Source organism: Ornithorhynchus anatinus, chromosome 15, assembly GCF_004115215.2.
Source record: "Ornithorhynchus anatinus isolate Pmale09 chromosome 15, mOrnAna1.pri.v4, whole genome shotgun sequence".
Taxonomy (NCBI): Eukaryota; Metazoa; Chordata; class Mammalia; order Monotremata; family Ornithorhynchidae; genus Ornithorhynchus; species Ornithorhynchus anatinus.
Window position 1 is genome coordinate 18,059,416 of NC_041742.1, and position 19,160 is coordinate 18,078,575.

At 43.6% G+C, this 19,160-nt stretch overlaps 2 long non-coding RNA genes across 3 annotated transcripts in view; both read left to right on the forward strand.

Annotated features, from left to right (window-relative positions):
• The first annotated feature begins 380 nt into the window (after positions 1-380).
• LOC114817015 overlaps positions 381-19,160 on the forward strand; it is a 63,004-nt gene continuing 44,224 nt past the window's right edge. For both annotated transcript variants that reach the window (XR_003764851.2, XR_003764850.1), the window contains exons 1-2: positions 381-530; positions 12,766-12,828. This is a non-coding gene — a long non-coding RNA (uncharacterized LOC114817015). The remainder of the gene's footprint in view (positions 531-12,765; positions 12,829-19,160) is intronic.
• LOC120638837 lies at positions 1,897-2,702 on the forward strand. The gene is made up of 2 exons (XR_005660821.1): positions 1,897-2,002; positions 2,302-2,702. It is a non-coding gene; the product is annotated as an uncharacterized LOC120638837 (long non-coding RNA).

Consider the following 19,160-nt stretch of genomic DNA (forward strand, 5'->3'; position numbering starts at 1 on the left):
CGGGGTGCAGGTCTGGCCAAGCAGGCTGGGGCGAGAGACCCGGATGTTAGGCCGCAGGACGGCCGCCCCGCCCCCCAGCGCCACGTGCTCCAGGCTCGCGACCCGCGGCACGCGCCGGGGAGCGGCGGCGACCGTTAGAGGCGGGACCCAGGGCGGCCGGCGGCGCCCATTGGAGCACGGGGGAGACCGCCGGCCCGCGCCGCGGCCAATGAGGAGCCGCGGGGCCCGACTGACAGCGCGGCGACCAATGACGGCTCTCGTCGCCGGGCGCTGCTGAGGGAGGGGGCGGGGTTATGCAAATGAGGGCGGCAGAAATGCTTCGTCATGGGGGCCTCGGGCGACGTCGTGCGTCGCCGGGGGGGGGGGGGGGCAGGCCTCGGCGGGATGACGTCACTCGAGGCCTGCTCTTGGTCTCCATCTTTGCTTGTGAGGTGACCAACCCCTTCATCCCCATGCACTTCCCAGTCCAGTAGAGGAGACGGACATTAAAAGAGCGATATAAAGATGATAATAATCATAATAATAATTTGGTAAGTCTTTCCTATGTGCCCAGCACTGCCCTAAGCGCTGGGTAGATATAAGGTCCTGGGGTTGTCCCACGGGCGGCTCCCAGTCTTCAGCCCCATTTTACAGCGGAGGTAACTGAGGCACAGAGAAGTGAAGTGACTTGCCCACAGTCCCACAGCTGACAAGTGGCAGAGCTGCAATTCGAACTCATGACCTCTGACTCCCAAGCCCGTGCTCTTTCCACTGAGCCACTCTGCTTCCCCTAAGGAAGTGACTTGCCCACAGTCCCACAGCTGACAAGTGGCAGAGCTGGGATTCGAACCCACTCCCCAGCCCGGCGCTCTTTCCACTGAACCACGCTGCTTCTCTAAGATGTGAAAATAAGGGTAATAATACTAATAATGATGGTATTTGTTAAGCGCTTACTATGTGCAGAGAACTGTTCTAAGCGCTGGGGGAGAGACAGGGTCATCAGATGGTCCCACGTGGGGCTCCCAGTCTTTAGCCCCATTTTACAGATGAGGGAACTGAAGCACAGAGAAGGGAAGTGACTTGCCCAAAGTCACACCGCTGCTAAGTGGCAGATTGGAATCCATGACCTCTTACTCCTCTCTTTCTAATAATGTTGGTATTTAAGTGCTTCTTTTGTGCCGAGCACTGTTCTAAGCGCTGGCGTAGATATAGGGTCATCAGGTTGTCTCACGTGAGGCTCCCCACCTTCATCCCCATTTTCCAGATGAGGTCACTGAGGCCCAGAGAAGCGAAGTGACTTGCCCACAGTCACACAGCTGACAAGAGGCGGAGCCGGGATTCGAATCCATGATCTCTGACTCCCAAGATCTTTCCACGGAGCCACGCTGTTTCTCTAAGACGTGAAAATAAGTGCAGTAATAATAATGGTGGTATTTAAGTGCTTACTATGTGCCAAGCACTGTACTAAGCGCTGGAGGGGGTGTTACAGGGTGATCAGATGGTCCCACGAGGGGCTCACCGTCTTCATCCCCATTTTACAGATGAGGTCACTGAGGCACAGAGAAGGGAAGTGGCTTGCCCAAAGTCACACCACTGCTAAGTGGCAGATTAGAATCCATGAGCTCTTATTCCCCTCTTGGAATGCTTGGAGAACACACCAGCACTTGCCTAGATTCTTGTGTTTCTATATGGGAGAAGCAGTGTGGCTCAGTGGAAAGATCCCGGGCTTGGGAATCAGAGGGCGTGGGTTCGAATTCCGGCTCTGCCACTTATCAGCTGGGTGACTGTGGGCAAGTCACTTCACTTCTCTGTGCTCTGCACATAGTAAGCGCTTAACAAATACCAACGTTATTATTATATAACTCGTTAACTTTCATACTCAATCCTCACATCATAATCACCTCTCTTCCAGGAAGCCCTACCTGATTATTCTTTCAATTCCCCATCCTGTTTCCCCCTTTTTCTGGATCGTCGCCTAGGAATGGGAATCCTCCCTCTGCCCTCTCCCCCACAAAGCACTCAGGTACATAATCTTTCAAACGCCATCTATGTCCTATAGAAAATATAGTACGATTTTTGAAATCTCTGGAGAAGAGGGATTTTTTTTTTCCCTTGAAATAAAGTTCCAAGTGAGGGCCACTAGCAGAAGTTGGATTTTGACTTCAAAGTCGAAATTCAGCAAGTTGTTTTCTGTTGGATGGGCATTTCTGGCATAAAGAAGAATCTAAAAGAGGGAGCGGAAGGGGAGTAGAGAAATAGGGCATAATTGTAGTATCAGGAAGCCTCTGGATTGAAAGAAGCAGTGATTTTATATGTTGGCAGGTCAAGGTGATCACAAGTTTACAGGGGAAGAGTTGGACTTTTCTCTGGAGCAGATCCTCTGTTGGAATCTTTATGAATGGAAATAGTCGAGCTTAAAATCGCAATCCAGGGATGCAACCGATCACACCCCTAGAACAATTGCTTCCGCGAGCATTTGTCTTCCAATCTGCCAAGCTCTTGGAGGATGGAATTACCATACTCATTCACTCCAGCTTCACTCCATCGGTCCTCTTCTGAGGCACTCACAGGGATGATTGAGGCAGAAAATTCCTCAGGGACTGTTGGATAAGCTTCTGGAAAATACGTGATTTCATGCCTAGAAAACCCCCAGAAATTTCACAGCACTCCCAAATATGAATTCGAGTTGTCTATTTAAAGGAAGTAATACAATCTGGAGACTTGTGTGTGTCTTTTTTTGGCAAAAATCAAGTGAGGTGAGCCGTGTCCGAGTTTTCGTCTAACAAGATCCATGTTTCATTTCAAAATGGTACCATTGAAATAGAAGACCTTCTATTCTCTTCTTTCTCTGTCATGGACCGTGATCTTCGCTTCAGATATTAGTTCCAGATCTCCAGTTTGGGCTGAGAGAATTGGGTTGCTTCCTGCTCATTTAGGGATCTTTTTCCTGACTGTCACACAGGAGGGGCTGCTGGTTGGTAGGTGAAGAAGGAAAAAGAGGGAGCCATAGGGATCTCTGAGAAGTGTAAATTTTACTTGTGTTTTCACAAGCATGAGCATTTGTGCGTCTCTTCTTCACCATCCACACACCAGAAACACCCAGAGGGATATGAACCCCTCCTGAGGGCCTTTTTTTCTTTTATTTACTATTTTAATGGTATTTGTTAATAATAATGTTGGTATTTGTTAAGCGCATACTAGGTGCCGAGCACTGTTCTAAGCGCTGGGGTAGACACAGGGGAATCAGGTTGTCCCACGTGAGGCTCACAGTCTTCATCCCCACTTTCCAGATGAGGTCACTGAGGCCCAGAGAAGCTAAGTGACTTGCCCAAAGTCACACAGCTGATAAGTGGCAGAGCCGGGATTAGAATCCATGACCTCTGACTCCTAAACCCAGGCTCTTTCCACTGAGCCACGCTGCTTCTCTAAGCACTTAGATTGTGCCAAGGCACTGTACTGAGCCCTGGGATAGTTGTAAGCTAATAAGGTTATTCACAGCCTTAATCTCTATTTTGCATATGAGGGGACTGAGGCACGGAGAAGTGGAGCGATTTGCCCAACGTCGCACAGCCGTTAAGTGGCAGAGCTGGGATTAGAATCCAGGTCCTTCCGATGCCCAGGCCGGTGCCCTATCCATTAGGCAATATTACTTCCCCTGAGTCTATTCTTATAGACTTCCCTAAAGATGCCCCATTAAGATGATTGGAGCTGTCCCAATTAACTGAATAAATAGAACATTGTGGGTATTTCTGGCTTTTCCTCTCGTCGCCCCACCCCCACCCCCCGACCGCCCTCCTTTCAGCAAGATTATAATGAAATATAGCTCAGGACTGGGGGTTTTTATGCAAAATTTTATTCAAACTTCAATTTCCATTTTGTTTATCCGTTTCACCTGCTTAATGTCTTCCGTCATATTCTTGTGAATGACAGAACTTCGCCATGACTCATAAAAATCACACTGACAGTGTGGAGAATTGCTGGAGCCATCAGGTGAATAAATTGTCTGTACCTGGAAGATCAAATATCTTCTTAGCCTGGGCAAAATGCGACAATCCAGAAAGCTAATGCCACAGTGCAATTCTGAACTGCAAGGAGGAGTTATTTTTAGATTTGTCTAAGCATAAGTAAACCCAAATGAATTCACTTGATAGAATAAGTCATTGTTAAAAATGAGCAGTGAACTGCATACAAATCCCGAGAGGCTGTCAACTGGAATAATACGCCTGTCTTTACAACACGAGGTGCAATTCTAGGACTAAATAAAAAGGACTACCAAGATAGAAATTATGAAGACAGACATCAATGTATGCGTGCATAACAAGCAGGTGGGAAAGAGCAAATGCAGAAAGTAGCAAATTAGCTCATTCAGTGAGGCACCCAGAACGAAGGGCACCAAAAATGCGTTTTCTGTGGTGCACATCTTAATACTATGGAACTGTGGCCTCTTAACCGGTACCCAGGCTCTTCACGGGCCTGGGAATCAGAAGGTCCTGGGTTCTAATCCCGACTCCGCCACTTGTCTGCTTTGTGACCTTGGGCCAATCCCTTCACTTCTCTGGGCTTCAGTTATCTCATCTGTGAAATGGAGATTGAGACAGTGAGCCCCATGTGGGACAGGGACCGTGTCGAACCCGATTAGCTTGTATCCACCCCTGTGCTTACTACAGTGCCTGGCACACATTAAGCGCTTAACAAATATCACAATTATTTATTCTGATTATAATAATAGCGATGGTATTTGTTAAGCCCTTACAACCCTTATTATTGAAGGATTGTCAGTCCTACCCCAGCACTTAGTATTGCACTTGGCACATAGTAAATGCTTAACTGGTACCACTATTATTATTATCCTTAGTAGAGAAGCAGCGTGGCTCAGTGGAAAGAGCACGGGCTTGGGAGTCAGAGGTCATGAGTTTGAATCCCGGCTCTGCCACTTGTCAGCTGTGTGACTGTGGGCAAGTCACTTAACTTCTCTGTGCTTCAGTTACCTCATCTGTAAAATGGGGATGAAGACTGTGAGCCCCACGTGGGACAACCTGATTACCCTGTATCTACCCCAGCGCTTAGAACAGTGCTCTGTACATAGTAAGCGCTTAACAAATTCCAACATTATTATTAGTAGTATAAGGTATAAGTATCTTTTAGAGTTAGCAATTCAGCATCAGAAAGGAAGTTCTGGGGTAGAGATGAGAACAAGGAACAGCAACAGAAGTGGTTGCATAATGGAAAAAGAGTTTGTCGGAGAGTGAGGATTCTGCTGTGGAACCGCTCTGTGCCTTAGTTTCCTTCCTCATCTGTAAAATGGGAAGAACAGACCTGCCGTCCCTCTCCTCTTACATTGGAAGCTGCGGGCAGGACAGGGACTGTGTCCGAAACGATATCTGTCTTCTACCCCTGTGGTAGCAAACAGGAGTTGACCGCTGCTGAGCGTATAAACCCAGTGTGAGGGGATGTAGGAGCAACTATTCACTAGTTAAAAAATTTAAATGAAACATTCCCTTTGAAAGGGTTAGGGGGGAAAAATGCTTGGAACTCTCCTGTTTAGAAATGAAAAGTTGATAATCACATCAGGTTGCCACAGAAGGGAACACAGTGATCTATCCCTGTAGTGCCTGTTGCATGAAGATGGATTTCAGAAGCTTCAGCGGATAGAGGCTGATACTCTTAAGAGCTCTTGCAAAATGGAAAGAGAGGATCAAACAACAGATCTGTTGTGATGGGAGACACTCCAGTTGAAGAGTCTAATAAAGCCAGGACTTATTATTGGAGAAGGGAGAGCTGGACATTCAATTTAGGCCCATCCAGGCTGCCTCTGACATTTAACCAATCATCTTGGAGCCGCCACTTGAATAGCTTAGGTTTCTGAGAGGTTCACTTGTTAAGGGGGAGGAAGAAAAAAAGAAAATAGGCCCTCAATGTCATAGTGACATGGCAGGATTTTCTCTTGTTCCAGAAACATGTTTATTGCTTTTTCCATAGTGAAGTGATACACAAACACATTTTCATCTTGCCATATACCCTATTGCTTTTTAATTCCGGAAGAAAATAGCGGAAGGCAATGTCTTCTGCCCCGATTGGTCCAGTAAGGTGGCTAATAGGGATCGGCTTCTTCCCGGCAAAACTGAGATGACCTGAAAGGCATTTCAGGGAAAAGCCCTGTCTCAACCGATCTGCTTCCCCGCAGTGGATCTTGTCTGTTTGCAGTCGCCGAAGCCTGAAGGAGGTAGGTCCAAGTCAAACACAAGGAAACGTGTCTTCACACAGTAGGCTGTGAGGGAATGCAGTTTTGTTTGTCATAGAAATCTCTGTTGCCTGAAAGTATCAGCAGCATCAAGAGAACTTTTGTTCAGTTATTGGACAAGCAGGCCATAATGGGTTGCCAGAAGGAAAGGTTGGAATGCAGAAGAGACAGATGAGGATATTAGATGCAGCATCTCATAGATTGTCAACTTCTTGTATTGCACTCTCCCAGGTGCCTAGTACAGTGCTCTGCGCGTAGTAAGCTCCCAATAAATGACATCGGTGATGATGAACTAGAGTAGGACATCTTTCTAGGCCCCTTCCAATTAGAAGGTGCATTGAATTATTACTGTAGGAGGCTTGAGGGGGCTTTGAGGTTCGGAAGTGAGATAGTTCCGTGGAGCTGAGAGAGAAATGAATTTGCAAATGGGAAGAAAGGCATAAGTAGTGAGTTAGAGAGGAACAATCCTCTTTTAACTGCATGACATACCTTTTGATTGTCTAATCTTACCCTTCAAGGATCTAATGTCATTTTTTTTCTGTTTGTGTGTGTTTCCCACCTACGGTTCTGCATGCAGTAGATGCTGCTGCTACTGTTGGTGGTGAAGATAATAATAATAATGTTGGTATTTGTTAAGTGCTTACTATGTGCCGAGCACTGTTCTCAGCGCTGGGGTAGACACAAGGGAATCAGGTTGTCCCACATGGGGCTCACAGTCTTAATCCCCATTTTACAGATGAGGTAACTGAGGCACAGAGAAGTTAAGTGACTTGCCCAAAGTCACACAGCTGACAAGTGGCCGAGCCGGGATTCGAACCCATGAACTCTGACTCCAAAGCCCATGCTCTTTCCACTGAGCCACGCTACTTCTCTGATGATGATGCACAGTGCTTTGCACAGAGTGAGCATGCAATGAATGCTATTGATGATGATGCTCAACATACCTTGAGCACTCAGTTTATACCACTGATTGGTAAATCCTCTGAGCACTCCAGTCAGGTTGCTTGGTCATGAATTCCAACTCTGGTCCCTACAGGGCATGTAGTTACTAGGCTCTTTGAATGAAGTAAGGCAAAGATATTACTGAGAAAACATAGTTTCACTACTCTCCTTACTAGTCCTCATTGTTGAAGTGCATTTGCATTCAAATTTTGATGCTAATCAAAAAGGTTTTGTTTCTATGAAAGTGCTTTAGTTAAAACAATGGTTAAACAGTGTATAGTGGTAAACTGGAAGTTTCTGAATACAGATGACTACATTTCATGGGTAGGGAGGTGTTGGAAATGGATAATTCATTGAATTTATGAGAAAAATATGGCTGAGGAGAAAGCAGGCTCATTAATTTCAGCAAAGGATGAAGGAGTGTGAAATCACTGTCATTTCCTTTGCCCAAGACGTAATACCATCTTTGAACGTAAGACGGAAAGGCCATAAATAAGTCACTTCCTCCTACACCTTATTTTTTGATTACTTTCCCGTGCAGTCGGAATCATCAGGTATGGATGCGTCTGTGAAGGTGGTCCCATTTAGTTCTTTGCAGCAGTTATTTACTAACCTGCTTTGATTGCCCCTCAAAACATTTCCCAAAATTGCACTGGGAGATTTGTGACCAAGGGGATCTTGGCTTGATAGTAATAATAATGGTGGTATTTGTTAAGCGCTTACTATTTGCAAAGCAGTGTTCTAAGCGCTGGGGGGATACGGGGTGATCAGATTGTCCCACATGGGGCTCACAGTTTAAATCCCCATTTTACAGATGAGGTAACTGAGGCACAGAGAAGTTAAGTGACTTGCTCAAAGTCACACAACTGCTATGATGGCTCTCTCCCCATCTGGCAAGATTCAAATCCTAATTCTAAATCCAGGTCTTTTGTTTTTCTTGGGTAGCTTTTCTTTATTTTTTTAATGGTATGTATTTCTTTCTATGTGCCAGGCACCGTTTCGAGTGCTGCTGTAAATACAATGTAATCGAGTTGAAGTCAGTCCATGTCCCACAGGGGGCTGACAGTTGTAATCCCCATTTTACAGATGAGGTAACTGAGGCCCAGAGAAGTGAAGTGACTTGCCCAAGATCACACAACAGAGAAGTGGCAGGTCTGGGATTAGAACCCAGGTCCTTCTGACTCTCAGGCTCGTGCCTATCCACTAGGCCATACTGTTCCCATTAGACTGACTCTCCTTCCCATCTCATTCAGACCGAATAGTAATAATTGTGATATTTATGCATGTATCATATGCCAAGTATTGGAAAAGCACCGGGGGTAATACGAAGTAATCGGATCGGACACAGTGCCTGTCTCAATTTTACAGATGAGGAATACCAGGTATAGAAAACCTAAACAACTGCCGTGTTGTAGTGGATAGAGCACAGGCCTGGGAGTCGGAAGGACCTGGGTTCTAATCCCGGCTCTGCCCCTTGTCTTCTGGGTAACCTTGGGCAAGTTACTTCTCTTTGCCTGTTCCTCACCTGCAAAATGGGGATTAAGATGGTGAGCCCTATGTGGGAAAGGGACTGCGTCCAACCCGATTGCTTAACAAATGCAATTATGATGATTATTATTACTCCAGCGCTTATTGCAGTGCCTGGCTCAGGGTAAGCACTTAAGAAATGCCATCAAAAAATATTGCCCAAAGTAATGCAGCAAGTGGAGGAGCCAGAATCCGAGCTCTTGTCTCCTGACTCCACGGTCCCATCCTCTTCCCAGTGGGGCAAGCCATTTCTCCAAGTCTTCAGCCTAAGAGGATCACATTTTCCTAAAAAGTAGACAGCCAATATCTCTTCCCTGGTTGTGAGTTCCACCTGTTCCACTAGAAAGAGTAATTCATTCATAAACACGTTTAAAGCTAAATTTACCCTTCAGTAGGTCCTCTGGCTTCATTTATTTGACTGAGCAATTGGAGCAGTCAGGAGGCAGATCACATTAGTGACAAAATCCGATTGGAGCAGTTGCTGATACTCAACCTCTGAAGGAGGCGGCTGACTTCATAAATTAGATGGTTTTGGGTAACACATTTCTTCAGGAATATTTAGAGCAGAGAAGAACTGAACATCCAAGGCAGGATGCAATCACTCTGGTTCTGCCTCTAATTCCGAAGGGGGGGAATATTGGTTCAAATGGGTGTGTGTGTTGGGTTGTGTGGGGTTGTGGGGTAGAGGGTGTTGGTGACCCCTGGCCCCTCTTTAAGAGTTGGATGTGGCCCTCCAGGTGAGACACCCCACTTAGTCGATGCTATTTATTGAGCCCTTATTTTGTGCAGAGTACTGTACTAAGCGCTTGGGACAGTAAAATGCAACAGAGTCGGAAGACACAACCCCCGTTACCAAGGAGCTTCCATTCAGTGGGCCGACTCAGCTCAGTGGGGCCATGCAGTGATTTATTCCTTAGAGATTTCTGAACATTTAATTAGAATGATAATAATAATAATTGCAGTATTTGTTACTGTTCTAAGCACTGGGGTAGATAAGAAGCTAGTTAGATTGGAGACGGTCCCCATCCCACATGGGGCTTTCAATCTTAATCCCCATTTTACAGATGAGGTAACTGAGGCACAGAGAAGTTAAGTGACTTGCCCACAGTCACACAGCTGACAAGTGGCAGAGCCGTGATTTGAATCCATGACCTCTGACTCCCAGGCCCGGGCTCTTTCCACTGAGCCACGCTGCTTCTCTAATGTGCTAAATGCTTGGGAAGGTTTAATACAACAGTACGCAGACATGTTCCCTGCCCACAACAAGTTTACTGCCTGGAGGGGAGAAGTTGGGCAAGTCACACAGAATAGTGGATAGAACACAGGCCTGGAAGTCAGAAGGTCATGGGTTCTAATCCTGGGTCCCCCATTGGTCTGCTGTGTGACCTTGGGCAAATCACTTGACCTCTCTTGGTGCCTCATCAGTTACCAGCTATCTCATCTGTAAAATGGAGATGAAGACTGTGAGCCCCGAGGGACAGGGACCGTGTCCAACCCGATTATCTTGTATCTACCCCAGAACTTAATACAGTGCCTGGCACGTAGTCACAGCTAGAGACATTTCACACATGAATTTCCCTGGGTCCAGACATCAGGATGGCTGTAACTTATTTATACAAACCTGAAGATAGGTTCAGTTTATTTTTGTTTCCGTCATTTCCTGGGACCAACCAGCTGTGCTGTTAATATATCTACACAAGTTGGTTCTCTTTTTAAGTGTCTTAACTTGACATGGTAGGAAGAAATCAAAGGTTTTGTTGGTGAGATCCTTGCTAAATAATGCATCAAAGAAAAATTTAAAGAGATGCAGCCTTTAAAATATCAGCTTGCCTGAATATCAAAGAGTGGTGACTATGTTTTGAGGAGTTAGATTTTTATAATAGATTAAGCAAAAATGTCTAGCAAAGGGAACCTAAATATTTTCAGAGGTGAACCTGATACCTCAGTACTTTGAGAGATTCAGTCCTCTGAGGCAACACACAACCATTATATTTTTAGTATTTGGCAAACCAACTGTGGATGAGAATCCTCTTTTCTACACTCTGTATTCGATAAAAGCAGTGATATGCCAGAAGTGGAATGGAGAGAAATGATGTTTTAGGAGGATGACCTCCATGACATAATGTAGTAGAAGCTTCTTGAAATTCATCTTTCAGTAGCTTCGAGCTTCAGAACGAACCCTCTATCAACCTAAGGCCCCGGACAATCTTTGGAAAGAATGTATTGGGGTAGCCGTGAGTCTGTTGGCTTTTGGGATTGATTTAGAGACTTGTACTGTGATGCTAGAAGAGTGTCCTAGGATAGAGGGTTGTTGGATAGGCATGGTGAGCTTCAATCAACCAATCAGTGGTGTTTACTGAGTGCGTACTGTGTGCAGAGCGCTGTCCTAAGTTCATTCATTGTCGTATTCGGTGCTTACTGTGTGCAGAGCACTGTACTAAGTGTTTGGGAGAGTACCATAAAGAGAATTGGTAGACACGATCCCTGCCCACAAGGAGTTTACAGCCCAGAGGGGGAGGCAGACAGTAGGATACATTATAGATATGTAATTATAGGTTGGGGTGACTATCAAGTGCTTCAGAGGCAGAGATCCGATTGCATAGGTGATGCGGAAGGGAATGGGAGTAGGGGAAATGAAAGCTTATTCAGGGAAGACCTCTTAGAGGAGATGTGATTTTTAATGAGACTTTGAAGGTGGAGAGTGTGGTGTTCAGTCGACTATGAAAGGGGAATGGGTTCCAGGTCAGAGGGAGGGTGTGGGCTATATGTCGGTCTCAAAATAGACTGATTCAAGTACCGTCAGAAGATTGGCCCAATAATGTAACCAGTCAGTGGCATTGAGTGCTCACTGTGTTCAGAGCACTGTACTAAGCGCTTGGGAGAGCACAATGTTGTAGTTACCTGTCTACAACAGCCTTACTCTCCAGTGAGTTGGATTGGTATGGACTCTAGATTCTAGTCAATTCCTCATGGGACCTCGGTATCCCGATTGATAACCCAACCCTGATTGTGTGTACCCTGAAATACAGATCCACTTCTGACCAACTATTAGTCATCTGTATTAATTTTTTTTTCCCTCACTATCAGATACATCCAACTGGTGGTTGTTTACGCTTTGATACTCTTTCTTCAATAAATATTGTCGAAGAGCACCTTACATTAACCCCTTCATCTAATACACCAATAGTTTTATTAAGCCTTGTTCAATAGAAAACTTTATCGAGCTTGTCGGAGCAAATAGCAGGATCCATTAACAAAGGAGTCATTTGCTATAAACACCAGTGAAATGGAGTATGCTACATTAACTTAATGAGAGCCGCAAAAAAAAAAAAAAATCAACCCTACTGTCAAAAAAAAGTAAGGGTCCATCAATTGAGGCTTAAGCCTTACGGCCAAGGGATTTTAAAGAGCCTCCCCCTTTAAACTAACAGTATTCAATTTGAGGTCATCTTTTCCTCTAAGGTCACTTTTTCCACAGAAGCGATTAGTACCTTGGCCAGAAATAACAGTCTTTGATTTTAATATTTAACTATTTAGCAGAGCGATCAAATGGAAAGAGTGTGGCCTAGGAATCGGAGGACCTGGGTTTCTCGGAAGACCTATATTAAGGCTGTGCCTCTTGCCTGCTGGTGATCTCAGGCAAATCGCTAAACGTCTCTGTGCCTCATTGCCCTCATATGTAAAATATGGATTCAGTACCTCATCTCCTTCCCCTTTAGAACGTGAACCCTCATATGTCACAGGGACTGTCCAACCTTCTATCGTTATTTTTATTATTATATTAAGTGATACCTATGTGTCAAGCACCAGTGTAAGTGCTGGGGTAGATACTGATTGGTCAAGTTGGACGCAGTCCCTGTGTCCAACAAAGAGTTGGTATATAGGCTTCCTGCCCACAACAAGCTTGCAGTCTCTTATATCTGCATACATAACTAAAAAATCTAGAAATTCATTATGAATTAGTCATGAACCTATCCATGCACTTCTCCCTTTCCCCAGATACAACTCACATACCTTTATGGAATAATTCAAATCTTTGACTCAAAACTGTTTTCTCATGTATTGCTTTTTTGCAGGGCAACACTTAACAGACATACAAGTGTGAGGAGCAGCTTCACCCTGGGTAGAAAACCTCCCTTGTAAGTATAAAGGCAGAGACCTAGCCATTAACTATAGTAAATACACAAGCCAGCAAAATAGATGCAATTCCATTCTTCCTTAGGAAAGATAAACAACCAAATGAGTTTATCTAAGTGGTTTAGGTTCAAGGGAATTGCTTGTAGCAGCTTTACCTTAAGTGTTTTTGCTCAGAATCTTGGGGAGGCTGAATAGAATCCTTAAACGTTCTGATTCCAATGTGTTCTTTTTTAATGGTTTTTGTTAAGCGTTTGCCACGTGCCAGACACTGTGCTAAGCCGTGGGTTAGACCCAGGATAATCAGGTTGGATCCAGGCCCTGTGCCCCATAGGTCTCACAATCTGAATCCTCATTTTACAGATGAGGTAACTGAGGCACAAAGAAATGACTTTCCCCAGGTCACCCAACAGACAAGTAGCAGAGCCAGGATTAGGACCCACGTCATTCTGATTGCCAGGCCCGTGCTCTTTCCACTAGGCAACATTGCTTCTCAGGGACTGTCACATCGCTGGAACGAGGAAGTTAGAGATGTCTTGTCTCCCAGATGCTGATTTAGGAAATAAAGGATTTTGGTCAACAGCATGAGCCTCTAAAGGGAATATTCCCAACCTGATTTTCTTTTATCCACTCCAGCGCTTAGTGCAGTTCCTGGCACACAATAAGCACTCAACAGATACCACAATTATTATTATTATTATTATTATTATTATTATTATCTTTCCAAAGATTTAGGGTGGTGATGGCCCTAGTTGAGCAGCCACAAAGCTGGTTCTGCTCATTTAGGGAAAAGCAAACAAACAAAAGACATGTTTTCATTTGCATATTAAGATTCCTGAGGATAGATCTCTGTGGGATACTGGGATGAATCAGGGTCCTGAGCTAATTAGATTATTCATGATGTGGTCCCAGACTAAAAGGACTTTTTAATGAAAGTCCTTCACTTCTGACCTAAAAAAATGTATCATTTTGGGACATCTTCTGCAGGGAGGTGGGAATTGGTCCATTTCAGGACTGGATAGCAGCAGTGCTGGCTAGAAATGACCAAGTTACGTATAATTAGTTCAGGCTCATCTGTAAAATGGTGATTAAGACTGTGAGGTCCATGTGGGACAGGAACCATGTCCAACCTGATGTGCTTGTGTCCACCCCAGCACTTAGTACAGTATCTGGCACTAAGTGCTTAACAAATGTTGTTGTTATTGTTGTTGTTATTATCCTGCCCAGGGGAAATGCCCATGCTTTTAAGGGTAAACAGCCCCTGGAAAAACAAAAGTAGCAAAGTTCCAGGGATTAGCTACAGTTATTAATAAAAATCATAATTATTATGGTATATGTTAAGCGCTTACTTTGTGCCAGGCACTATTCTAAGCATTGGGGTAGATACATGGTAGTCAGGTAGTCCCATGTGGGGCAAACAGTCTTAATCCCCATTTTATAGATGAGGTTACTGAGGCCCAGATAAGTGAAGTGATTTCCCCAAGGTCACAGAGCAGACAAGTGGCGGAGTCAGGATTAGAACCCATGACCTTCTGACTCCCAGGCCCGGCCTCTTCCCACTAAGCCATGCTGCTTCACTGAACATTTTTTTTCCCTTAACTCTTGTATAAAATGAGTGACTGAAAGGTAGTGCTTCCTATTTTGTTTTCTACATATCGTCCAGTGGGAATTACTCTCTGAAAAGTCTGAGCAAGGCTGCCCACCTGTATATCATGGTAAAGCCCTAGAACTGTTCCTTGGGATTTATGAACTAGCAAAAGAGGTTGATTTCAGGTTGACCTTGGACTATAGATGTTGAGAGGAAGGGAAATATAATAAAGTAACACATAAAATGATTGGATCATTGACTCTTGCCCAAAACCTAAACTACCCAACTTTCGCTTGCCTTCATTATGTTAACTGTTTTTACTGAATGTTGTAGCACTCTACCTAGACTTTTCAAACTGTTTCCACAGAATGTTGGCAAATGGATTTTATGTAACCTAAGTTGTTCCAGTGGAACTGAATGGGAAATGATGAAGGAAATTGAGTATGAAATATATTGTTTCACTGCCACGCTCTTAAATGAAGAGCATTTATAGAGTGCCCAAGTCTGTGCCGAGCCCTGTACTAAGCACTTGGAAGAGGACAATATAACAGATTTGGTAGACATGTTCCCTGCCCAGAACAAGCTTACAGTCTTCCAACGGTAGCCTGGAAGACCATTTTAGCCAGATAGGGACCATCTTATTTCTCTAACAACACTGGGGGCAAGGTGGTTAACTAGTCTATTCAAAGTATACGTTTGGCGGGGAGGTGGGGGAGATAACTTTGGAATTTGAACTCAGATCGACTACCACTGAACACCTAATGTCCAAACCTGTAGCTATTTTTTCTTCCCTGCCTGGAACTCTCCGTTGGCTTCATCTCAGCCCTTTTGCACCCCTTTCACTTTTTGTTTGTTTTACTTCTCTTTGCACCTTTCTTTTATTTATTCTACTGTTTGACCCCTTCTTTACCCTATAGCTAAGTTACTTTTTGCCTGCATTCCCCACTTTATGTCTGTCTTCCTCACTAGATTTCAGGCTTGCTCTGGACACACTGGGGGAGCATAACTTCAGGGAGTGTAACATTCCATATGCTTTACCACGTCATGAGGAGAAGTGCTTTTGTTTGCTGTAAATCTACCGTAATCAATCTGTCCCTTTCAGTTGTTTCTAAGTGCTATCTCTGTGTGAGCACTGTACTAAGCTCTTGGAAGAGTATAATACAGTTGATTCCTGCCCTCAGTGGAGTTTACAGTTTAATCAGTCAATTGATCAGTAGTATCAATTGTACACTTGCCGAGCTAAACATTTGGAAGAGTATAATCAGTACAACAGAGTTGGTAGACATGTTCCCTCCTCACAGTAAACTTACAGTTTAGAGGGGGAGACAAACATTAACATAAATGATTTTATAATACATAATTCATAGATATGTACATAAGCACTATGGGGCTAAGGGTGAGTTTAACCCCTCAACTTTGAACATTTGAGCTTCATTCTACCCATTTGAGATTGGTGAACAATTTCATGTCCCTCCCACATATATCATTCATGATTTTTTTTCCTCTTTGTTTACTTGTGTGTCTTCAAAGACATGAATATAACCGTGGAAACCTAGTATTGTTCAAGCAGAACATGACACTTCACTAAAAGTATGATTTAAGAATGACTAGAACCTTTGAAGTGTTTAAATACAGCAGTAAACAACTGTTCTCCCCTCGAGATAATTTTCAGAATCGCTATTGAGAACTAGGGAAGGAATGAAGAGGAAATTGAATGAGACTGATATTCATACCAAGACTGTTCATTCAATAGTATTTATTCAATAGTATTTAGTGAGCGCTTACTATGTGCAGAGCACTGTACTAAGTGCTTGGAATGAACAAGTCGTCAACAGATAGAGACAGTCCCTGCCGTTTGACGGGCTTACGGTCTAATCGGGGGAGACGGACAGACGAGAACGATGGCAATAAATAGAGTCGAGGGGAAGAACATCTCTTAAAAACAATGGCAACTAAATAGAATCAAGGGCAACTAAATAGAATCAAGGGCAACTAAATAGAATCAAGACTGTGTCACCTTTAACTTTGGTGAAATGAAAACATGAAATTCAGAAAAATTTGAGACGACTGTTCTTAGAGAAATCAATCCCAAGAAAAAAAAATGCACACATAGACTACAGATAAGTGTCAATTAGGTAAATTTATCAGAGATAAGTAGGTTGTGATAAGCTGTCGAGCACACTGCCACAATGTTCTTTCAAAATTGAACATTTCAAGCCGTATGTGCTAAACTGTTGTTCAGCATACTTTTGCGAAGAAACAAAGCTGATTCGCCTTGCATTTCATACTGGTAAATACAGTATCACAATACAAAGTTTGCTTTAATGAACTCTCAAGTTGATCATGGTTCAGGATCTTTGGAACATGGATTACAGTTGAACTCAAAAAACAAATGTTGAAAAACAATTCCCTTTTTCCCCCATCTTAGTTGTTGGTTAATATGTGAGGATTTCATATCGGTGAATGTGGAGTTTAATTAACAAAAGAAGCCACATTTCTCTATTTTAAATTTAATTCTAAAGAATAAAACTTCTTAATTCCCATAAGGGAGTGAAAGAAAAACTCAACTGTAGCTTAAGTGCCCAGAAAAAGTAAAATTCCTTTTTATAACACATTCAAAGAGAAATCACCCCATGCATGAGCTTATAATAATCATTTACATAATGAAACAAGTATGTTGAAACTTTCCTACATAATTATGAACACATAATACAACCTAAAACCTTTGAGCTGTATCCAACGAGATAAAGCCAGATGGAACGTGCATTACCTAACAGATGGCTACTTTTTATTTTAAGTCGGGATGGGCCTTGTGGGTGGGGGGAGAAAGTTGGGGATGAGGGGAACCCTCGAAGGGATAAAGAGTTCAAAAGACCTGATTTGGGCCTTTTCTGACTAAGTTCTCGACTCATTTCAGCCAAGGAGGAACACTCAGATCTTGTTAGAGGTCTGAGACGAGCAAGCTGGAGAGTTCAGCCCACAGAGCTGTGGCAGTGGGTCATAATAATGGTCCTTGTTAAGCATTACTTCCTTCTCCTTTAGGAAACATATGATGATGGAGACATTTTAGGTTCTCTAAGCCCGTTCCTTTTATTTATTTTTAATGGTGTTTAAGCGCTTCATAAGTGCCTGGCACTGTGCTCAGTGTTGGGGCTAGATGCGAGGTAGTCACAATGGACACAGTTCATATCCCACATGGAACTCAGTCTTAATTCCTATTTTACAGTTGAGGGAACTGAGGCCCAGAGAATTGAAGTGACTTGTCCCAGGTCACACAGCAGACAAGTGCCAAAGGCAGGATTAGAACCCAGGTCTTCCTGATTCCCAGGCCTATGCTCTGTTCACTAGGCCAGACTGTGTACACTGGATCATTCTCACCCCAAGATGTGATCACCCTCTTTGTATCCAGGTACTTAGTAGAAAGAGCTCAGGCCTGGAAATCAGGAGTCTTTGTATCTTGATTCTGCCCCTTGCCTGCTCTGTGACCTTGGGCAAGTCACTTATCTTCTCAGTGACTATTTCCTTGTCCATAAAGTACATTTCTCCTTTCCCCTTAGACTGTGACTCCCAGAGGAGACAGGCCCTGGGTCAAATATGTTTCTCATATATCTCCTCCGGTGCTTAACGTAATACTTGACACATAGTAAGCACTTAAATACTACAATTATTATTATTATCATCCTTTGTAGCATTATTATTCAGCTGGGTCACTGGTCTGCTTTCATTTGCTCCCCTGGTAGCTCAGTCATGAGCTTGTTTGTGACAACAAACTGAGTGGACAAGGTTATTTAAGACTTTTGAATTAATCATCATCAGTTGCATGCATGTGTTCTTTTTTTTAACAAAATTTGTAAGCCCTTCTTATCGCTGGGCACTCTCTTCCCTTTCAGATCTGGCCCATAATTGCCTGTGGGTTCAAATACTATTGAGGGGAATGTATACCCCAAGACTAAGGATGAGTGATACTCTGGTTGTCTATGCAAAGAAGGTTACATAAACAGATCCAGAGACAAGCAGCAGAACCTCTGCATTATATATCAGCAACGTACAGTAAGATTTGTGTTAAGGCCAAGAAAGCATCTGTGGGTGAAATATAAATTGTAACATAAGATGGTATCAGTTTTTAATAGAAATTCTTCATTTTACAAATGGGAACAAGGTTCATTCTTTATCATTTTACAAATGGGAACAAGGTTCATTCTTTAAAAGCTTGGTCCTATAAGCAATTATCAAAGGAAATGAAGCAGCATGGCTTAGTGGATAGAACACAGGTCTGGGATTCAAAAGGACATGGGTCTGCCACTTGTTTGCCATGTGACCTTGGGTAAGTCACTTCACTTCTCTGTGCCTCCGTTTCCTCATCTGTAAAATGGGCATTGAGACCTTGAGCCCCACGTGGGACAGGTACTGTGTCCAACCTGATTTGCTTGTATCCACCCCAACGCCTAGTAGAGTGCCTGGCACATAGTAAGCACTTAAATACCATAATTATTATTATAATTATTATGAAATGACCGTCTCAAACAGAAAATGGTTACTAGCACAATGAGCCCCATGAAATAGAAGACATTTCATTTATCTCATTCTTGCAAAACTGACGCTGATGTACTCATGACATCCAGCTCTGTGCATTTACACACAAGCCATTTTTTTTTCTTCTTCCCCCACTGTGACAGATTTTGTCAAGACTGACCCCAGTGTTGGATGACAGTCATTCTAATCCAGATGCATAGTGAAATCACTCTTGGC